Source organism: Pleurodeles waltl, chromosome 2_2 (genome assembly GCF_031143425.1).
Source record: "Pleurodeles waltl isolate 20211129_DDA chromosome 2_2, aPleWal1.hap1.20221129, whole genome shotgun sequence".
Classification (NCBI taxonomy): Eukaryota; Metazoa; Chordata; class Amphibia; order Caudata; family Salamandridae; genus Pleurodeles; species Pleurodeles waltl.
The window spans coordinates 111,607,115-111,630,402 of NC_090439.1; the positions used below are offsets into that span (position 1 = coordinate 111,607,115).

At 45.8% G+C, this 23,288-nt stretch overlaps 1 protein-coding gene across 4 annotated transcripts in view; it reads right to left on the reverse strand.

The window, feature by feature from the left end:
* Nucleotides 1–23,288, reverse strand: part of PHLPP1 (PH domain and leucine rich repeat protein phosphatase 1) — a 604,801-nt gene that overhangs the window by 273,691 nt on the left and 307,822 nt on the right. The gene's annotated exons all lie outside the window — the stretch shown is intronic.

Genomic DNA, 23,288 nt, shown 5'->3' on the forward strand with positions numbered 1-23,288 from the left:
ATAATAGAAATGAAATGTATGTGCGGGGGGCTATGGAGAGATGAAGGGCACTTTTGTTGGCTGGTAGTGAGGAAACCAAGGAGGAGGTCATAGGAGTGGGAGCACCAATAATGATTGCTGGACTGGGCGCAAGAGGTGCTTAAGACTGACGATTGGTATGTGACAAGGGGCCATATGTATGAAAACATGAGCTTGCGAATCGCAAATAGCGATTTTTAAGAAATCGCTATTTCCGAGTCGCAATTGGCCATGCAACAAAATTGCGATTCGGAATTAGCGATTTCTTAAAAATCAATATTTGTGGTTTGCGAGGCCCATTTACCGAATCGCAATTTGCATTCTCGCAATTTGCGATTTTTTTGCGATTCGGTAAAAAAAAAAAAATCGCAAATTGCGAGAAAGTTCGAGAATGCACACCTGGAGGAGCCTGATGACATCACCAGCAGGAAATGAGTCATCCCAGGCAGTTTCAGGTGCCATACCCAAACCAGCATCCTGAGAGAGAGCAGTCCAGCCACACAGAGCAGCACTCAGCAGGAGCAGAAACACCTGAGCCAGGATGGAGACCCCAGGACCAGCACAGGAGAAGGCAGAAAGGAACGCAAGCTTAAATTTAGTGAACAGGAGCTTGAGGTCCTGACTGAGAAGGTGGTGAGGAGCCATGACCGCCTGTTCGGGAAATCTTCACTCCAGGTTCCTGAGAGTGAAAAGAGAAGATTATGGCTGGACATTCAATCAAAAATATGCGCCATTGGAGTGGCACAGCGCTCCGTAGAGGAAATAAAAAAAAGGTGGTACGACCTGTGCTCCCGTGCAAAGGAGAGGGTGGCAAGGAGACTTGCGGAGGCCAGGGGTACAGGTGGCGGACCACCAACAGAAGCACCATCCACACCACTGGAAGACCTGGTGGAATCCACACTTCTCCCTGAAGCTGTGACTGGGGTCACAGACATCGACACCTCCGGCACACAGAGTACCAGCCAAGGTAAGTGCAATGATGTTTGTGAACCCGATATGTGTATGCACAAAAGCCCCTTAGGAATTAGCATGTAATGTGAAGCAGTGTGTGAAGCAGTCCAGTCCAAATCTTAGAAGCAGCACAACAATGCATTATGGGAGTGGCAGTCCAAAAACTAGTACAGACAGTAGCATAACAATGTAATGAAATATAGTGACACCCAAGGTAACACAACACACACAACACCGTGTAGAGCAGTACCTGTACCTTTATTGCCATTTTCTGACAGATAATGTAACATACAGAACTGACATACTGCATACTGTTGTTGCAGGTGTAGGAGAGACGGACACCCATCAGCCCTCAGACACCAACAACAGTGGGTCCCTCCACATATCCACTGTCCACCGCAGGCCCAGGGCACTACCACTGCCAGAGTTCAGCGGCGACTCGGATGAGCACTTGGAAGGGCCAAGCACACCGTCTGCACCAGACAGGCGCAGCCAGATTCCTGAGGGCAGGGGTCAGCCAGCACCACGCAGGATTGCAACAGAGTCCCAGCAGCAACATCATTAGGCAGGTGAGGGTCCGTCCTTATTCGGGGGCCTTGATGCTGCTATGTTGCAGCAGCAGCGCCTGCAAAACAAGCAGATCCTCAGTTTAGACCGGAACCTGCGAGTGCACAACCGACACATGATGGGCCTGCATCGCCAACTGGACGCAATAAATATAAATATTTTACAGCTGCGTGAGGGACAGGTGCAGGCTTCAGAGGACACCAGGGACCTAACTAGTGCTGTCAGTGACCTCTGCCAGGAGCTGCGCCATGAAAGGGTTAGCCGGCGCAGACAGGAACACAGATTCCGGACAATGTTTGGCAGCTACTGCAGGTCCTCCAACAGGATGGCTAATTCCACTGCACTAATCGCCCGTCGCGCAGTGGCGGCACAAGTGGAGGCTGCACATAGCAGCAGGAACGTTGTCCAGGGACTAGTTCACATCAAAAATGTGATTGAACACATAATGGCACAGAGATCTGCCACTCCCAGTGAGGTAGCCTTGGGGGACACTGAGGACAGTTCAAGCCTCAGTAGTGTTGCCGTGCCAGCAGCAGACACCAGACGGTGCAGTGCCAGGCGCAGCACTGCCACTGAAGGTGACAATCAAGGTGTCAGTGACTTAACTGGGCACCCGAGTGGTGTGGTGTGCGTGGGAGAAGAAAGTGACTCTTGCCGCCATTACACTGCTGTTGCCACTATGAGGGAATAGTGCGTGACTCTGTTCATTAGTTAATTTGCGTTTCTAACATCACCTGTTTCATTTATTTCTCAATCATTCATTACCTGAAGTAAGGTAATAAATTTATATCACTACAGGTACAGTTGTCAGTGGATTTTTGTCATTCATACTCATGTCTGAAATGGTTGTGTGTGATGTAGGCACGCCTTTGCCTTCCCTCTGCTGCACTGGTCCTGTCTGCTGGCTGTAGAGGTGGTATGGGATCGTCATCCTCATCTGATTCAGTGTCACTGATTCCTATAGGTATGCCCCTGGTTGTAGCTATATTGTGCCAGATAGCACAAGTAGCCACTATTCTACATGTGGTCTCTGGACTGTACTGTAGTGCCCCTCCACTTTTGTGGAGGCAACGGAAGCGACTCTTCAGCAGTCCAAATGTGCACTCCACCACGTTGCGGGTTGCCCTGTGTGCTGCATTGTATCTCCGTTCTGCTGGTGTTGTGGGATTGAGGTAGGGCGTCATCATGTAGGTGCGCACTGCGTAGGCACTGTCTCCTGGAAGGAACAGAAGGTGTGATGAGTAACTGAGCCATCTGACATGGGTTCGCTATCTATGCACCAGTGTACAGAGTGACATTACCTAGTAGATATCCTTCACCAAACTCCCCAGCTAGCAGTCTTGTGTGAATGCCGCTGTGGCGAAAGATGTACGAATCATGTGTGCTCCCTGGGTCCCTGGCCACAAGATCAGTTATGATATAGGAGGTATTGCATATCACCTGAATATTCATGGAATGTTGGTTATTTACGGTTTCGGCACACATACTCTGTGGCTGATGGTGGGCAGATTGCCACATGTGTGCCATCTATGGCACCTAGGACGTGGGGGAACTGTGCTATCTGGTAAAACTCTATTTTTGTCTGCTGTATTTCCTGTGGGGTGTGGGGGAATCTGATGTACTGTTAGAGTTTTCTTTTGCATGGCGTTGATAAATGCATTGAAAGATCTGGAGAGGGTACTCTGTGAAACCCCTCCAGCTGCTGCTATGACCCCTTGATAGCTCCCTGAGGCAAGTAGGTGTAGGGAGCATAATACCTCCACATGGGTGGGGATGCTGTGAGCCCTTAGTGTTCTGCGCTGCAGTATGGGTTGCAGCTCAGCTATCACATCAAGTATCATGGCTGAGTTCAACCTATACCTCTCAAATATTTCCTCCTCTGTCAGGTCAAAAAGTGTAATGCGCACTCTGAAAATGCGCTCCTGTCTCCTCCTCCCTCTCCTCAAACCTGCCAAGATTCTCATCCTCCTCGCCTGACGTAGAGTGCAGCCATTGTGGAAAAGAGTCTGAGGCATTCTTGGCCTCTTTATATAGGTTGCACCTGGTCACCACCTGGTTTCACTTAGTGGTATTTTGCATGTGCAAAATGCCATTCTGCGAAAATTCGCAAATTGCGATTTTTTGATGCATCTATTTGTGATTTTGAATTTGCGAATCACATTTTGCGCCTCGCAATTTCCTACTGGAAATACCGAATCGCAAAATGCAACTCGCAAAACCAGGTCGCAACGCAAAAAAAAAAAAAAAACGCAATTTTTGTGATTTCTTAATTTTGGTCTGCGAATGCCTTTCATGCATCACAGACCACGTTTTTGCACTCGCAAACGGCCGATTTTTGCGATTCGCACCGTTTGCGAGTGCAAAAACTTTTCATACATCTGGCCCATGGTGCAGTAATAGTGTGTCTTTTTTTGAGTGTCTTGAAAGAACGTGCTGATTGAGGGAAGAAGCTAAGGTAAGGTGACCTCAACTGTTGCACGTTTCACACACACACGCACACACACACCCCCACCAGAAAGCAATTTTGTGACTGTCTACGTAGGCTAGTGTTTTATAGCAACAGTTTAGCCAGTAGAAGAGATGGCATCTCGGTGGATGACTGCTGCTTAAGCCCTCACTCTGGCTATAGAGGACAGCTCTGACATAGGGTCAGAGACTGAGATAGCAGATACTGAGACAGCATCTGAGGGACAGGACAATGGCGCAGACTCTGGGTGTGATTTTTCAGTTGGAGGGGTCCCATTCAATAACTACTCTTCCAGTGATTATAAGGGAGGTGATAAGGACAGTCCTGCTGTCCCTTCGCAAGCACAGTCTGTGCCACGGGACAATAGCTGGTTAGCCTAACCCAGAGAGCAGGTGCATGCGGCAGCAAGCACAGAGAGTGCTCTCTTGGGAGCTCCCCAATTTAGTTCAGCCACAAATTCCACTGCCCAAATCGTATTGTGGAGAAATCAAAATTATCTATCACAAAACAAACTGGTTTTGTAAGGCAGGCACCTATGTTTTTGGTTCTGGGCTCGGCAGACATATAGGGAAACATACTAAACCCAGAAATTTCTGGAAACTAGACATCCGGGGGAGTCCACAGAGGTGTGACTTGTGTGGATTCCCCAAAGTTTTCTTACCAGAATACCCTGCAAAGCTGAAATGTTTAATAAAAACTCTATTTCTTCTTGCATTTGTCACACAAACTACAGGAATATGCTGTGATCCACAAAACTCCTACCACCCAGTGTTTCCTCACCTGTCCAGATAACAAAAACTACCCCACTTGAGTGCCTGTACCTAGTGCCTGTTTCAGGAATTGATCACCCCAGGGTCAACAGTTGCCCTCATTTAAGGACCAACACTGACTGTTGCGTGATCTATTCCCGTCGCAGGCATGAGGCCTACCCACACAAGTGAGGTACCATGTTTTACCAGGAGACTTGGGGGAACACTGGATGGAAGACATTTTTTGGCTCCTCTCAGATTCACCAACTTTCTGTCACCGAAATGTGAGGAAAAAGTGTTTTTTTGGGCCAGATTTTGAGGTTTTCAAAAGCTTCTGGGTAACAGAACCTGGTCAGAGCCCAACAAGTCACCCCATCTTGGATTCCCCTAGGTGTCTAGTTTTATAAAATGCACAGGTTTGGTAGGTTTCCTTAGGTGCCGCCTCAGTTAGAGGGCAAAATCCACAGTTAGGCACTTTGCAAAAAACAGCTCTGTTTTCTTTGGGAAAATGTGATGTGTCCATGTTGTATTTTGGGGCATTTCCTGTCACGGGCACTAGGCCTACCCACACAAGTGAGGTACCATTTTTATCGGGAGACTTGAGGGAATGCAGAGTGGAAGGAAATTTGTGGCGCCTCTCAGATTCTAGATCTTTCTGTCACAGAAATGTGAGGAAAAAGTTTTTTTTTGGCCAAATATTGAGGTCTGCAAAGGATTCTGCGTAAAAGAAACTGGTGAGAGCCCCACAAGTCACCCCATCTTGGATTCCCACAGGTGTCTAGTTTTAAAAAATGCACATGTTTGGTAGGTTTCCTTAGGTGCCGGCTGAGCTAGAGGCCAAAATCCACAGCTAGGCACTTTCCAAAAATCACATCAATTTTCAATGTAAAAATGTGATGTGTCCATGTTGCATTTCCTGTCGCGGGCATTAGGCCTACCCACGCAAGTGAGGTACCATTTTTATTGGGAGACTTGGGGGGGGCACACAGAATAGCAGAACAAATGTTATTGCCATTTGTCTTTCTCCAAATTTTTTCCTTCCAAATGTAAGCCAGAGCGTAAAAAAAGATGTCTATTTGAGAAATGCCCTGTAATTCACATGCTAGTATGGGCTCCCCGGAATTCAGAGATGTTCAAATAACCACTGTTCTCAACACCTTATCTTGTGCCCATTTTGGAAATACAAAAGTTTTCTTGATACCTATTTTTCACTCTTTGTATTTCAGCAAATTAATTGCTGTATTTCCAGTATAGAATGAAAACCCATTGCAAGGTGCTGCTCATTTACTGGCTCTGGGTACCTAGGGATCTTGATGAACCTACAAGCCTTTTTTATCCCCGCAACCAGAAGAGTCCAGCAGATGTAACAGTATATTGCTTTAAAAAATCTGACATCGCAGGAAAAAGTTACAGAGTAAAACATGGAGAAAAAGTGCTGTTTTTTTCAGCTCATTTTCAATATTTTTATTTTATTTCAGCTGCTGTATTCTGTAGAAAAACCTGGTAGGATCTACACAAATGACCCCTTGGTGAATTCAAAATGTTGTCTTCTTGTCAGAAATGTTTAGCCTGCCGGGATCCAGCATTGGTGTCACTAACTGGAAGGAGGCTAAAAGCACAAAAATAGTAAAAATGGGGTATGCCCCAGTAAAATGCCGAAATTGTTTTTAAAAATGTGGTTTTCTGATTCAAGTCTGCCTGTTCCTGAAAGCTGGGAAGATGGTGATTTTAGCACTGCAAACCCTTCGTTGATGCCATTTTCAGGGAAAAAAAACAGAAGCCTTCTTCGGTAGCCCTTTTTTCCCCCCATTTCAAAAAAAAAATCGCAGTATTTTGGCTAATTTCTTGGTCTACTCCAGAGAAACTCACAAACTCTGGGTACCTTTAAAATCCATAGGACGTTGGAAAAAAAGGATGCAAATTTGGTGTGGATAGCTTATGTGGACAAAAACTTATGAAGGCCTAAGCGTAAACTACCCCAAATAGCCAAAACAAAAGGTCTCAGCACTGGGGGGAGGGGGGAGAGGCCCAGCAGCTAAGGGGTTAATAATAAAGCGAAACACTCAACTTCTATTTACCTTGCATCTCAATGTCATCCACTCACTGAGCACCATCCCATTCAGGATAAGACAGTCAACAGTATTATCACACCACTTGACCTTACTGGTAGACACCATGTCAGTCTTCTACTCTGCAGGGATGTGGAATTCCTATCGCCCGACGCCCGGGACATCCTGTTTGGGGTCAAGGGCAACAAGTTTTTATGTTTACTTTGTCCTTGGGACAAGTAGGCCCAACCCTCTGCAGCACAAACCCTTTGGCTGCCTGTTTACAGAGAGTGGAACTCTCTGCAGACGAGGTAATGTGTTTCCAAAAGATAATGCTGTTCGAACTTGTATTTATGGTTCATTATTTGAAAGCCTTCATTATTAGGGTGAGTGCTGTAAATAAATGTTTTAAGGTCACACTTCACTACTGACGTTGGTTCCAGTACAAAAAAAAAAAAAAAAACGTGTATACACATGTTTGAAAACTTTAGGCTATGAGGCTAAGTATAATGCTCCCAGAATGCTCTCTGATTAGATGCAAATGAAGTGTCATTTAGTAAAATGTGTTGATGCATGCTAGTATTTCCCAAAAATATTTCTAATGGAAAATCAGTGTAACCATTTTCAACACGAATATGGGAAGCATGAAAATAAACAAACACTGACAAAGCCAACTGATCTGACATATTTTTATAAGTCTTTTAGTTTCATCAATGCATGTCTTATTTTGACATGGCTTTTGTAACACTTTATTGTTGTGGGAGCTACCAGGCCCTCAACATTGTAACAAACACTGGCAAAAAAAAACCCAAATTTCTTTGAACTCTTAAAGCACACGTTGCCACCAGTGGCATAACAAAGGCCCCGCAGCCGCCTTCCAGGGGGCCCCTTCAGCACAGCACCAGCCCTGAGTGAGTCTGGAGAGGGGGCTCCTCCATGTTCTTTGCAAAGGGGCACCCTCCAGTTTCGTTACGTCACTGATTGCCACTGTAGTTCCTGACACTGAACAAAACTACTTTGTGTGCCAATATGCTCCTTGTGGAACAGCAGAATGCAATCACTCACAGTAAAGCCAGCCTAAAGAGAGAGAAATAGAAGTTTTTATTAAACAAAATGTCTTTGTTAACACCAGACCTAATTAGGAACCAAGACCCACATGTAGGTAGCTTTTTGCATGTCACAAACAGCGACTTTCGCTGTTTGCGACGTGCAAAAAGCACATTGCGATGCACAAACCCAGTTTTGCGATTCAGTAACCTGGTTACCGAATCGCAAAACGGGTTTGCGACTCGCAATTAGGAAGGGGTGTTCCCTTCCTAATTGCGACTCGCAGTGCAATGTAGGATTGTTTTGTGACCGCGAACGCGGGCGCAAACCAATCGCAGTTTGCACCCATTTCAAATGGGTGGTAACACTTTCGCAAAAGGGAAGGGGTCCCCATGGTACCCCTTCCCCATTGTGAATGTCACTGTAAAAATTTTTTCAGAGCAGTCAGTGGTCCTGCGGACCACTGCCTACTCTGAAAAAATGAAACGAAAACGTTTCATTTTTCGTTTTTGTAATGCATCTTGTTTTCCTTTAAGGAAGCAGTCACAGACATGGTGGTCTGCTGTCTCCAGCAGGCCACCATCCCTAAGAGGGACGCTATTCGCAAGGGGGTCGCAAATTGCGACCCACCTCATGGTTATTCACTAGATGGGCATTTGCGAAGCCCTTGCGAATCACAGATGGTGTCAGGGACACCATCCTACATTCGGATTTGCGACTTGCAAATTGCGAGGCGCTCTGACTCGCAATTTGCGGGTCGCAAATCTGAACCTCCCTACATGTGGCCCCAAATTCTTAAATAAAGTCACAAAAGCGCACCCATGGTATATGTCGTACCCCTATAAAATATTTGTGAACTGTATTTTAGCATGGGTAAATACGCATGTGTAGATTTGCTCATGTGAAAATCTATTGAGCATCTGCAAGTTAATTTTCCATCTGTCCACTTTCTTCCCAACCCTGGAAGAAGTTCTAATTCTGCCACTGTCAGGAGTAAATGTCCAACCTTTCTTATTATGGGAAAATATTAGAGAGAAGCTGGTGAAAATCTTTAAAACATGCAGGTTAGTAGGTTTGCAGACTCAAAGGCATTGCAGCCCTGGAACTATTGCTTACTGCTTCCTCCAGCCCCAAGTATGCAGATCTGCAGAAAGGTGGCAAAATAAGGAAATTGCTACAGTAGGGATTGAAACTGCAAGTATTCATGCCCTATTATGGTAGTAGCCCTGGCATAATCAGAGAGGCTATTATCAGAGCTCTTACATAATGAGATTGCTGCCATAATTTGTCGCCACACTACATGGCACCAAAGGGACAAGTAGATCTTTTTACAGGACAAGTAGATTTAAGAAGCAATCTGTCCCCTGGACAAGTAGATATTTTAATAAATTCCACACCCCTGCTCTGCTATCTACTCTACGGAACACAACAAACCATCAGATCCACGTGGATCACAAAAACTGATACCTCACTACAATATATGATCATGCTACTCTCACTCCACTTTTACACACCATCAGAATCCACCACTTCAGTTCACCTTACACATTTCACTTTCAATTCCTATATTTCTATATTAAGCCACTCCTTGAAAACGGTCTCTAATGTAGATTTTTCCCCACAACACTGACCACTTTCATTCACCACTCAGGTCCACCTCCACAACATACGTCATAATATTGACCCTACTGACAACCCACATTACTTCTAATCATTCCCACACAACATCAAATAAGGTTCATAGGAAAACCGAGCTATCCCTCATCCATCCCCCACTCGGAAGCAGTGGTCACCACCTCTCCCCTTCCATTCCAGATTGACATAATTTGACCACCACAACCCCATCACAACCTGATCAAACTCACACCTTCTGCTTTCAACATAAACTATCTCTGCTACAAAAAAAAAAAAAAAAAAGAACTGACGTCACTGTGGGAGGGCGGCGTCTATGATACCAACGACGCCCGCGGAATCAACCGACACCACCTACCGACGCGCAAGGGTATTGCTTGAAGAAAATCTCCGGATCCAGTCTGACGCCTGGGGGAAATTCTAAGGTAAGGAATCTGCAACTAGAAGTCTCTATCAGATTTACCTTTTAATGTATGACAGCCACAGGATATTATTATTGTTAGCCAGTTGTAGACACTTAGATATACAGTCTAGTACCAGAGTCGCCTGCTCCAGCATCTAATCCATAACAGGAGAGGGGAGACTGCCACCATGTCCTCTAAGTACTGCAGACCCAGTTCCTCATGGCATATTAGATTTGCAGTGCTCTTGTGCACACCCAGCAATCTGTGAACAAATTTATTTTCCAGGGCTGGCATTAGCAAAGGAGCATAACCCCCCACCCTCCCAACCCCCCACCACCCCTCTCAATACATTGCGCAGATACACATTTTGATTTACATAAGGTCACCATCTGGGGGGCAGGCTTATGACCTAATTTCCGGACAAAACCGAAAATCGCCTCGTTGTTCCTTGCCATTTGCTGGGCCTTGACCTTTAGGTGACAGGCCAATGATAAGGAAGAGCTTAAACGCATGCCCAGATAACAAAATTCCTTAACCTTATTGACGATGCAACCACCCATGGGACTTTGTATTACAGGGTCCGCTTGTCATTATGTAAGATTCGTTAAAATTGACTTTCAAGTCCATGGCCTCCATAATGGAAAAAGTAAGATCTAGCAGACCTTGAACGCCGTTTGCAGTGCGTGAAATATAGACTGCATCATCTGCGTATAAGACAGAGAGGTTTCTCTGGTCCATCTTGGGAAGGTCCTTCCCAGACCTAATTTAGCAATCATAAATCCCATTAATATAGAGTAAAACTAACAGAGGGGCTAGGATGCATCCCTCCCTCATGCCACGCTTAGAGGTTATTATGTGTGTTCTCTCTCCAACAGGGCCATATCTTACTGCTACGCTAAGCTCAGAATGCAGGCAGATAATTAAGTTCAGCAGATTTGGATCAATTCCCATGGCTTCCATTTTTAGCCATAGCTTCTCTCTGTTCACCATATCAAAGGCGCTAGAGAGATCAATGAAAGCCATGTTAATGGCGCCCTTTTTTGCTATTACTCATTTTCTGAGTATAAGCTGCAAGCTTAACACCTGGTCGATAGTACTTAGGCCCTGCCTAAAACCAAACTGGATTTGAGACAAAATATTTCCCTCTATTACCCACTCCTCCAATCGCTAGAGGATTATTCTCCCTAGAATTTTGGCTGTAGAGTCTATAAGGGAGATGGGTCTATAGCAAGTTGGGTTCTGCTTATTACCTTTCTTAAAAACAGGGACTATTATAGCCTGTTTCCAGGGTGGGGGGGATGTGACTCAACTACACTACAAGACATTTATAACAAGGGGGGCCCCTATAAGTGTGGCAGTGTTTTAAAAAGATCTGCTAGGACCCCATCTGGCCCAGGTGCTTTTCCCGCCCTAGTGCGATTTACTGCTGTGAGGACCTCCTGCAGACTAATGGGAGGGTCTAGTAGGATTAGGTGGGGGCATAATAAGATTTAGCTTCCCCCCTCTCCATAGGGTTGTTTGTTATCCACCTGAAAGACTCGTTCATAATGGCTTACCCACGGGTCTTCTGTAATCAGGCAGTTGTCTAATTTGAAGCCATACTCTGAGAAGTAAGATTGGTTGATCACCCCCCAGAACTTAGTAGAATCTTTCATCTGGGTAGCTACTAGTACATCATTCCACGCTTTAGATCTAATTTCAGCTTTCCTCTCGAAGTGTAGCCTTGTACTGGCTCCTGGCCATTTTAACTAGTTCACGTGAGCGCAGGACAACTTTAAGAGCTCTCTTTAAGTTTAGGTGGGCAGACGTGCATGTAGAGGTAAACCAGCGGTGTGCCTCTTAAGTTATTTGTATCCTATCCGTGCTTAAGGCGGCTGATATAGAGCCGCATACCTGCTCGTATTCCTGGACAATATGCTTATGTGTTGTGTTAAAGATAAGTATGTATGGAATCTAGCTTCTCTTTAATGATTTTGTGGTTAAGCGCTGTTTGATCCACCTTGTCCCATTTAATGCGCATGCCCATGTTTCTACTAAAAAACATATCTTCCTTTCCTTCCCTTTCTTCCTGATTTAGTGCAATAGGCTAGGGAAATGCAAAGGGGGTTGTGATCGTTGGCACAATCTGAAAATCACTGATGAAGTGGGAGTTCTCATACTTGAAAAGAATGAAGTCTAGATGGCTCCCTTTAGAGTTTCCTGTAAATGGTGGAATGTCTTAAATATTCTGGGGGTCACCTCCCTGGCAAATGAGATATTTGCTGACGAACAAGTTCAACATCTCCCCTGTATCTGAGTGCCTGAAGTGAAATGCAATTTCACTGCTCTCATTCAGGAACCCACATCTGTTAAAATCATCCTCTGAGCAGAGGGAAGTATTAAAGTCACCTACCCAAAGCAGTGTGACTTCTTTACGTTGGAGCCAGACAGCGGAATAAAGGAAGTCCATGGCATCTTTAACATGTTCCTTTAAGGAACCCATGGGGCATTATTGCAGAAATTTATTATAAGAATAGCTTTCCCCTCTGCCCCCTTTAACAAAACGATCTGGCCCTGCCTGCGATGGATGCTATCGCAGGTTGGTGTAGGGTAAGGAAGCCAGCGAGGTAGAATGGATTAACCTACCAGGTCTCCTGGAGACAAATTACGCTGTATGAGAGGACAAATTGTATCCACTACAGGTTTTTATGTTTAGACCAGACTCCAGCAATGTTCAAACTAATCAAAGATAAGGGGGTAGGGCCTTCTTTGTCCTCTTGAACTTCAAAAAGGGGGATGGGGGAGGTTGTAGAACAGGTTCCTGTGCTGGGAGGCTCAGGGGGCTCTCCTTCCCAGTGCTTCCCAATCCAGGAGAAACTCCCGCTTCATTTGGGGGGTGGGGGGGGGAGGGGAGAGAGTTTCATCACCAGCCAATCCACACCATCCAGGGAATTTAGTGGCTCAAAACAATTAGCGACCAAAACCCATGGCTGGGATTGCAGGGCTGGCGATACATTTTTTTGCAGGCAGTAACAGTAACTGAGACAGATGGATCATAAAAGTGCCCCAAGCGCACAAGTTTTAATCCCATCCCTATTTCCTTCCCTACACTCCAGGGACTCTAACAAGCCCCTCAACAATGGGCAGACTTTCTCATCAAGCCTTTGTGTCCTCTTTGTTTCCCCCGGTAAGAAGGGACACATTTTCCAATACCAGAACATATGGGGCACAGACTGGAGGTAAGTGCAGACCACCCTCGGGGATAGGATTTATATTTAATCGTGGGGGGTTTAGGCACCAAGATGGGGCCCGCTTTCCGGAGGTAAAATCTTGCTCAAGCTGACGATGGCCTTGTTGGACATGTTTTATAGGGGGACTCTGAGGCCTCAAGACTAGGTTGCATAAAGCAATTCCAGTCCACTCTTTAGATTCAGTACTAAGGGTTCCCCTTAGGGCGTGTGGCTCTGGTTTAATTGATTAAGTTACCAAGTTTATCACATTTGCATGGAAAAGGGCCATTTTATATGCGATCAGCTTGGTGGGTTTCACCTCTTAAGATGTACAAAATTATTTCAGTGTAGAGTTAATTTTTGAAATTAGGTCACCCACAATATCATTACCCTTTTAGAGACACCAGGGAAGAGTCTATAATTGGGTCATCTGGTAGACTTTCCGCTAGATTAGGGGGGATTAGCGGGTGATCTATAGGGCTATCCTGGGGAGGAGTGCTAACCAGGGGCTTACTCGAGCACTGCTCCTTTGGTGGTGGTTTTATTAAAATAAGGGGTTCCAGGTGGGAGCGCTGGGACAGATTCTACACTGCCCCAATCTTGGATTCGACTTGCTCTAATTCTGACTCAATAACCCCCATAACAAAGGACAAATAGTTTGAAATCGAAGTTTGAGCCATGTGAGTTGATTTATTTTTATCATTGAAAGCACTACTTTTCCTTTTCCCCCCATTTACAAATAGATTACTCACGTGCCTGTATGCGCCTTGAACAACCTTTATAGGAGTAAAAGTTGGGCGATGGCAGCCTGGAAGTACTACATGTCCTATATTGCCAGATGTAAGGTGGGGGTGGGCCCGGCCTACTTCGGGCTCCAACGGGCATGGACAGGCCTGCCCTTGGCTTCCGGGTCTGCGATGTGCTTCCTAGCGCTTTGTAGCACTCATTGGTGTGGTGAGTGCGATCAGCTGTGGCAGAAAATGGCCGCCTCCTGGGGCCCAAGAGCAGTCTGGGATATGTAGTTCCCCTTGAAGAGACAGTGTGTCCCGCACTGCGGTGTGCATCCTAGCGCTTTATAGCACTCGGTGTGGCAAGTGGGAGCAGCTGTGGCAGAAAATGGCCACCTCCTGGGTCCAAACAGCTGTCTGGGATACGTAGTCCCCCTCGCACATAGCGCGTCCTGCACTGCAGTATGCTTCCTAGAGTTTTATAGCGCTCGTTGGTGTGGAGAGTGAGAGCAGCTGTGGCAGAAAATGTCCACCTCCTGGAGCCAAAGAGCAGTCTGGGATATGAAGTCCCACTCACAGAGAACACGTATGTTAGGTTAAAAATAATATATTTTAAAAAAACATTTCTTTTCACCTGAATAATAGGAGTGAGGAATTGGTGTTAATAATGTATCCAAATAAGGGATTGATAAATTCTGTAGAAGGGTACAATAGTAATTGATTTTCCAAGTTCTCCAGTTTTCCCTTGTGATACTTTGCTTCTTTTTTTTTTATATTATCCCTCAGAGTACTTGCTTCAAGTTATATTCACCTCCCATACACTCTGGCCTTATTGGGAGAATACCACGTATATTGTTGGCTTTCCATTAGTGAGATGCTGCAATCTACTCCCAGTTATTGTCATTCTTTCTTCTAGGGCCAACATTCCTGCCATTATTTTCCGCACCCATCTTAGGGTTTCAGCAGACTCCAGTCCAGTTAACACGAATGTTATCAGTTTTTAAGTGCACAGCTCAGGTAAATAGTTTAACATATTATATTTTCTTTACGAACAAAAACAATCAATTCCAGGTGGAGAAGATCAGCATGGGTACCTTGGTGCCTCCTCCTTGAGTACTGTCTAAGCCCCACGGGTTGCCTGCAAAATGCTCAACATTTCCAGGTATTCGGCAAACGCCATCAAGACATCATACTTTCGAAGTGCATACTCTTCACTATGTGGAATTAACACCAGCATGTCTGGATAGCAGTGCAAGACAAATTTGGAGAAGTGGGTCTTCACTGCAGCAGAGGTAGTTGCCGCTTCCAGGCCAGATCTTCTTGTGGTGGCATCTTTGACCAGTGGTAGCACCTGAGCAGATCAAGTTCTCAGTACAGCAGTGATAATTCTTCACTCATCTGAGGTGGCATCACGTGTTCAACCATCTGTCTACTGGGTGACATATCTGGCACAAATTTGATTCAGCATTCTTCATGAACTGTGCAGAGGCGCCAGGGGAACCCTTTCGCAACAGGCTGTCTTGGAGCACTCTTTTTGGTCATCAGCTTTTTCAGGGGGGAGTCCCCTCACTAGGAACCCATGTAATGCTCCTTCTGGACTGTCTCCCTTACTCAGGGCTAGGAACAATCCTTGTCTCACTCAGGAGGCTGGCATGCATCTCTGCTTTTAGGCAGATCCCCTGGGACCTCAGTGTGAACTGCTGACCTCAGGTGATGGCCCCTCATCTCTGGAAGACTGGCATTTGGGCAGGTACTAGCCTTACATATCTACCAACTGAGTAATTTACTGTGCACTCTCTTCCTTGGTGAAGAACAACAACTTGAGAATGGAACAAAGGGTGGTGGTTTATACCACACTTTTATAAACTTTCTCCAGGGAAGTGTATTCACTGTCTCAAGCTTCAAAGCTAGTTTGGGTTGGGTCTCTTTCAAGTTTCCTTATGTTGAACTCGAGACACCGCCTTTGTGTAAAATAATAAAGCCCCACCCCACATCCCTACCACTTACCAATTGGCAGTGCTCAGGAAGGACTAGTAAGCAGCTCCTTGCTAACAAATTCTTCATGCAGTTTTTAAATGCTGTCCTGTTTTAATCCTCTGCACTTCAATGTCTGGTTCTCCACACTACAGCCCCAAGAAAGCAGGCACTAAACTTCCACTGTCTGGGGAAACTATCCCCACACTCCATCCAGGGCAACTAAAGAAGGATCCTATTGGCTTCAGTATTCAGACACAAACACAGTCCATGTGTCACACGCTCATGGTACACATCTAATCATGCACTCAGGAAGTCTGCACAAGGTTCTAGGTTTCACATAACAGCGTACCTTTACAATAGATGGGTAACAGAATGCCACACTTTAATTGACCCAGATTAAGAAAAAGAAAAAGCGTGGTCACAATAAAGTTTGACAAAATACAGTAAACTGCCACTTTTTATTATACCCAAAGAAGGACAGTAGTCACTACTATGAAGGAATGCCTGGGTCCACTCTTCCAGTTCACATCCAGGACCCAGTACTGTCAGGAATAGGTCTAGGCCTCTGCGCACACCCTGATTAGTGTGATGCCACTGTGAAAAATAAAAGAACACCAGTTTCACGCACAGTTGGTACTCTGAAGCCTCTGCGCACGCCCCAGAATAGCGTGATGCCAGGACAAAAAATATAAAAGACTACCAATTTCCCACAGCGACAGTACTCAGGGTAGGCGAACATGCCTGTGTGGCCACTCAACAATGGCCATTTCTCAATCGCATAGATTATCCCAAACGTTCCAGGCAGAGAGCTCTTACAAAGAGACTTGCAAACTCAACCAGGAGAATAACGTCTCAACGAAAAGTACATGATTTCCTGTGGTAAAAAAACAATTTAGTAGTTCATGAAAATTGTCCAACGCACCGCCACTTCAATCAATCAATCAATAAATTTGTATAGCGCGCTACTCACCCGGAGGGTCTCAAGGCGCTGGGGGGGGGGGGGGAGGACCGCTACTGCTCGAACAGCCAGGTCTTGAGTTGCTTCCTGAAGGAGAGGTGGTCCTGGGTCAGACGGAGGTGGATGGGGAGGGAGTTCCAAGTCTTGGCTGCCAGGTATGAAAAGGATCTTCCTCCCATGGTGGCTTTTCTAATGCGTGGCACGGCGGCGAGGGCGTGGCTGGTCGATCTTAGCTGGCGGGTGGGAGTGTAGAAGGTCAGGCGGTTGTTGAGGTACCTGGAGCCCAGGTCGTGGAGGGCCTTGTGTGCGTGGGTGAGGAGACGGAACGTGATTCTCTTGCTGACGGGGAGCCAGTGCAAGTCTCTCAGGTGTCCGGAGATGTGGCTGTGTCGGGGGATGTCAAGGATGAGGCGTGCGGAGGCGTTCTGGATGCGTTGGAGTCTTTTCTGTAGTTTGGCCGTGGTTCCGGTGTAGAGGGTGTTACCGTAGTCCAGTCGGCTGGTGACGAGTGCCTGGGTGACCGTCTTCCTGGTATCGGTGGGGATCCATCGGAAGATCTTTCGGAGCATGCGTAGGATGTTGAAGCATGATGATGAGACGGCATTGACTTGTCTGGTCATCGAGAGGGAGGAGTCCAGGATGAAGCCCAGGTTGCGTGCGTGGTCCTTTGGTTTGGGTGCGCTGCCCAGGGCAGGGGGCCACCAGGAGTCGTCCCAGGCCGAGGGTGATGATCCAAGGATGAGGACTTCCGTCTTGTCTGAGTTCCAGTGAACATTACAGTACGTAGACTGAACGTTGTGATTACAGCACCTGTCGTGCATTTGACTAAACCTTGACATGGACCACAACAAGAACGGGCTCTGCTACACAAGGGGCAAAAACATGCGATATAATACGAGGTGGAGCATCCCATTACAACCCCCAAGAAATAATCTCGAAAGACATCAGGTTTCAAAAATTCCACACATACTCTGAAATTCCTTGAAGAGCAAGCAGTCCTTTCACATGAAGAACAGTGTTACATTCTTCCACAATGAGACAATAAAATCCGGTTTACATCCAATGATAATCACTTAGCTTCACAGACCTTCGAAGTTTAACTATTTGCTTCCTTACAGGACTATTACAACTGCAACAGACCACTCTTTCTGCTCAGAAAGTACTTTTTTTTTAGCGTGTCTTTAAGCCATCCTAAACTAACACCTTTAATTTAGACGGCTTAATATGTCCCATAACACAACTTTCTTGGCAGAGCACACTATAGCTTTTTGGATATACATCTGTGACTGTTGCACGAGAAGAACAAAAGATCAAAGATGAGGTTCTGTATGTTGAACACTCGCAGCAAGGCTCCGATGTAGCAACTTGCAGAAAACATGCTGTGAGGCGGGAGGTAGGTAGGAACTTGTGCTTGTGATAGTATTAGAAAAGGACACAATTTCCTTAAATACATTTACACTAAATTGTACAGTAAATCTGGGAGCCCATAAAGGACGTACTTTTGTTTTTTTATTGAGTATTCCGCATCCAAATAGCAGTTGAACAAGACAAACTATCGCAGAAACAACGTAATTTTTAAAGTCATAACGTCCAAACTGGGCAAGTGAAAACGAGAAGTTTACAAAAAAATGTCATATTAAGGAGCTGAAGTACAAAACCTGGAACTGTTGAGAATAAAGTTGAGCAAGATGCAAAGTGTAAAGGACCCAATATTCCAGACGGCCTTCACACATCCCCAGAATCCAGCTGCGGTCTGTGGCAAGCTTCTGCAACTAACTTTTACACAGTATTCAAACGTAGGGAAACATGAGCAACAAAATGATGACCTCATGCACAACTTTCTTACGAGTCCCCTTCTCTCATTAATTCTACTGTACCGAAGTTGCTACTGGGTAATACTTTTCTCGATTGTTCAGCTACAATGAGCCTGTGTTGTATGTAAAGTGCTCAGCTGCCAGTGTACCTAGGTCCATGTTATAGAAATACCAAAAACAAAATAACACAAACACTGGAAAAGGCAACAGGTCTTGCCTATACAAGAGCTTTTGGCTTTGGCAATGTGTTTTTCCGTGTTGTACATCAGTGTGGCTGCTGTTCAGCACGGCTAAAAGTTAGTGGCGTGGAGTGGGGGAGTACAGTGTCATCAGTGGATTTGTTGGAATGCCATAGAGTGGGGTAGGAGGAGTGTAGAGGTGACTAGAGGGGACTAACAGTTCAGTGTCATGGTGTGTGGGGTGGAATAGGGTGAAGTGGGTTGGAGTGGTTTGAGGTAGTGGGGGGACTGGATTGGGGTTGAGTGGGATGGATTTGACTGGGGTCGAGTGGAGGGATTGAGGTGGGTGGAATGAAATGGGATGAGGTGGTGGCATTGGGGTGGCTTCGGGGGGGGTAGATTGGAGTGGGTGGTTTGGATTGGAGTGATAGGGCTGGCGTGAGTTGGATTTGGGTGGGGTGGATTATATTAGACTGGAATGGGGTGGACTAGATTCAGTGGATTGGAGTGGGATGGACTGAGTAATGTGGACAGGATTGGAGGAGAGGGATGGAATGGAGTGGGGTGGGATGGACTGGAGTGAAGTGGGCTGAACTGGGGATGGGGGGGTGGGTGGATTGGATTGGGATAGAGTGGGTGGATTGGAGTGAGCAGGGGGACTGGAGTGAATAGGCAGGATTGGAGGGGGACGGACTGAAATGTGGTGGGGCAGATTGAAATGTAGTGCAGCAGATTTAAACGTAGTGCGGCAGATTGAAATGTGGTGCAGTGGGATGCATTGAAATGGAATGGGTTGGAGCAGGATGGATTAGACTGGGTGTGTTGGATTGGATGGATTATATTGAGGTGGGACGGATTGAAGTGTGGTTGGGTGGGTGGACTGATTAGATTGGAGTGGACTGAACTGGGGTGCAGTGCTGTGGGTTGGGGTAGACTGGATTTGGGTGGGGTGGATTGGATTAGGGTGGGGTAAATGGATTGGACTGTAGTGGGGTGGACTGGATCAGATTGGGATAGGCTGGACCGACTGAAGTGTGATGGACTGACCTGGATGGTGTGGGGTGGATTGGGGTAAAGTGGGGTGGAATGTGATGAGGTGATAGGATTAGGGTGTATGGGATTAGGGTGTATCGGATTGGGGAGAGGTGGATTGGATTGAGTGGGGTAGATTGGATTGAGTGGGGTGGAGTGGATTATGGTGAGGTGGATTAAATAGTGTGTGTTGGATTAGATTAGGCTGGGTGGACTGGACAGGATTGGGGTGGGGTGGACTAACTGGAAAGGGGTGGCCTGGATTGAAGAGGGGTAGATTAAGGTGGTCTGGAGTGGGGTGGAATTGACTGGAGTAGGGTAGATTAAATTGGAGTGGTGTGGTGTGGACCGGGTGGTGTGGGTGTATTGGACTAGGGTGGGTTGGGCTGGATTGGAGAGGGGTGGATCGGAGTAAAGTGGATCAGACTGGAGTGAATTGGGCTGGGGTAGAATGAATGGGGGGTTGGATTAGTGTGGGATGGATTGGAGTGGGGGGATTGGGATGGAGTGAGGGAATTAGGGTGGTGTGGATTGGATTGGGGTGAGGTGGACTGAATTGGAGTGCGGCAGATTGTTTTGAATTGGAGTTCATTATTTGGGATTGGAGTGGGCAGTTTGATTTGAATTAAAGTATGGCAAACTTGAGGGGGGCAGATTGGAATGGATTGGGGTGGGGCAAATTGGAATGGATTGGATTGGTGCAGAATGTTTTGGACTGGTGTGGGGAAGATTGGAATGGGCAGATTGTTTTGGATTCAAGTGGGGCAGATTGCTTTGGATTGAAATGGGGCAGAGTGCAGTGGGATAGTTTTTATTAGGGTGAACTGGAGTGGGGTGGATTGGATTGGGGAGAGGTGGACTGGGTCGGTGCTGGGTGGATTGGATGAGAGTGGGGTGGACTGGAGTGGGGTGAATTGGGATGGAGTCGGTGGACTGGATTGGGGTGAGAATTGGGATGGAGTCGGTGGATTGGATTGGGGTAAAGTAGACTGCATCAGAGTGGGGCGTACTGTATTGGAGTGGAGTGGGGAGGACTCGAATTGGACAGAATGTTTTGGATGGAAGTGGGGCAGATGAGTGGGACGGACTGGAGTGGGGCAGATTGTTTTGGACTGGAGTGAGGCATACTGGAGTGAGGTGGACTGTGAGTGGGGCAGATTGCTTTGGATTGGATTGGGGAAGATTTTTTGGAATTCAGTGGGGCAGACTGTTTTAGATTGGAGTGCACCAGACTGCATTGGGACAGATTGTTTTGGATTGGTGCAGATTGAAGTGGGGCATATTGTTTGGATTGGAGTGGGGCAGATTGCTTTGGATTACAGTGGGGCGAACTGGAGTGGACAGATTAGACTGAGGTGGGTTTCACTGAATTGGGGTGAGTGGTTTGGATTGGAGCGGGTGGATTGGTGTAGGGTGAAGTGGGGTGGAGTGTCGTGGGGCGGACTGGACTAGAGTGGATTGGGGTGTACTGCTAAATTATGGGTTAAAGCATCATTTCAGAAATTACACATAATAAACAATGTTGTTTTGCAATATTTCAAACAAGATAATCATCATATTTTGATAGGAGTACCCACGATCAAACACAGAGGGAAACATGAGAGGAAGTGAGAAAGGACGACTTGGCAAAATAAAATAAAGTTAGCAATAAAAAAATACAACTTTGCAATTTTGTTTGTCCTGCAGGGCACGTTTTTTGCCAGTCACAAGCCATCTGTTTGCAGGGCACTAAAAATTAAAAAAAGAACAAACTTGTACCTAAATCATGACAGGAGCAGCAGACGGACAAAGATTAAGTTGAATCAATCAGTGCTTGGCCCCTACCCCACAGAAAGGAACAGAAATTATGCCAGGCCTGCAGTGACAAATTACGTGAATGTAAATAAGAGTGTCATGCAAGCCAACAAATGGTGAGCAACAGGCAGACTCCAAACCTTTTACTGTACACAACAGTCTTGCAAGTGAGACACATGTGCCAGCGCATGCACTAAAGACCTAAAAACAAGAGTGCTACAGATTTTGGGGACATGGGCAGAGGGTGATTTGTGGATCGTTTTAGAATTTTTTTTTTTTTTTTTAACCTAGAATGCCCAATTAAAAGGCTTAAAAGCTTCTGCCATCATTTGACTTTAGCTTGCCACCTGAACCCCAATCTATGGCCCCACCATGCTATGAAGTCGACAGGAACGTCCGTGTGACTGCTTCAATTTTTATAACAGAAAGCCACACATTGCTCTGCTTCTGCGGCAACAACTTAACAGTGTGTTTGAGCTCAATACAAAATAAAAAAAGCATTTGCAATGCAATGGGTCTTGCAGCTGCTCGAGTTAGAGCTATTAGCGTTATGAACTCCTAACCCGACTTTTCTTGCCACATAAATTGAAAATTGAAAGTTAAACACTTTCACATAAGGGGGATGATTCACAGCGCCACGGCTGCCATGAGCATCAGCGTGAAGAGATACACAAAAGGAAAAGAATGTCGCTTGCAGTTAAACTTATCAGCAAAAGTGCAATTAGCCATGTAACAGGGGCGATGGCCAAGGCGGCAACAAAACCTCTCCAAGGAGGGACAAAGGTAAACCATTTACCAATGTAATCAAAGGATTTTTGAAGGGCAAGCCCACGAACGAGTGGTAGAGATGGGCGAGAAGTGGGCGTTGTTAAAAGCCCAGATACACACCAACACGTCGGAAAAGCAGCGCATGCGCGCTGCAATGCTCGACCTAAAAATGAATTACAAAAAACAACCATGCTGCTTGCTTTGCTACAACAGGATACCCCAAATAATTTTCTTCCTGCTTTGTACTCGACAGTGATACAGTGGTGTATGAGCTTGTACTTGGGACACTGTTTTGGCTTTATCGATCGGCTCGCCACAACTGTATTCCAAAAGTCATGCACAGAAAAGCCCTGAAATTTATCCAGATCTGTGTGTTTGTCAGATGAACGCTTAACATACAGAGCCGCTCCTTTCTAGGTTTATGAAGACCAAGAAAACAGCTCAGTCTGTCAGTAATTCAGGATAACAGCAATAACACAGGATGTTAGAAGTACGAAGTACAGCTTTGTGGAAATAAAATTCTTTAGAAAAGGTGTTGGCTTTAATCATGTTATTCTTGTAACATGCACTAACAAGGTTCTTTTAGAAGTGAGGATGTCCATGTGCACTGGTGACAGCAACTTGAACATTCAAGCAGTCACTGGAATAATGAGATTCTGTAGCCGACCGATTTAAGAGTGTAAGTTATTTGTTTGTCCATTTATATAGAGCACCTAGACCAGTTGGTATGCAGGTGCTTTACATTAAAAACTGAGTGAAACAACAATTGAATTACATCAGGACCTGGCAATAATTAATTAGAAAATTAAACAATGTACATTTCAACAGAGTAAAAAAATACAGTGCGAGTCTAGATATTGAGAATTTGACTAGGAATCTGAGATGGGGAGCAATGAATCAAATATTTAAGACATTGATTTTATCAGGTTGAAAAAAAACATACACT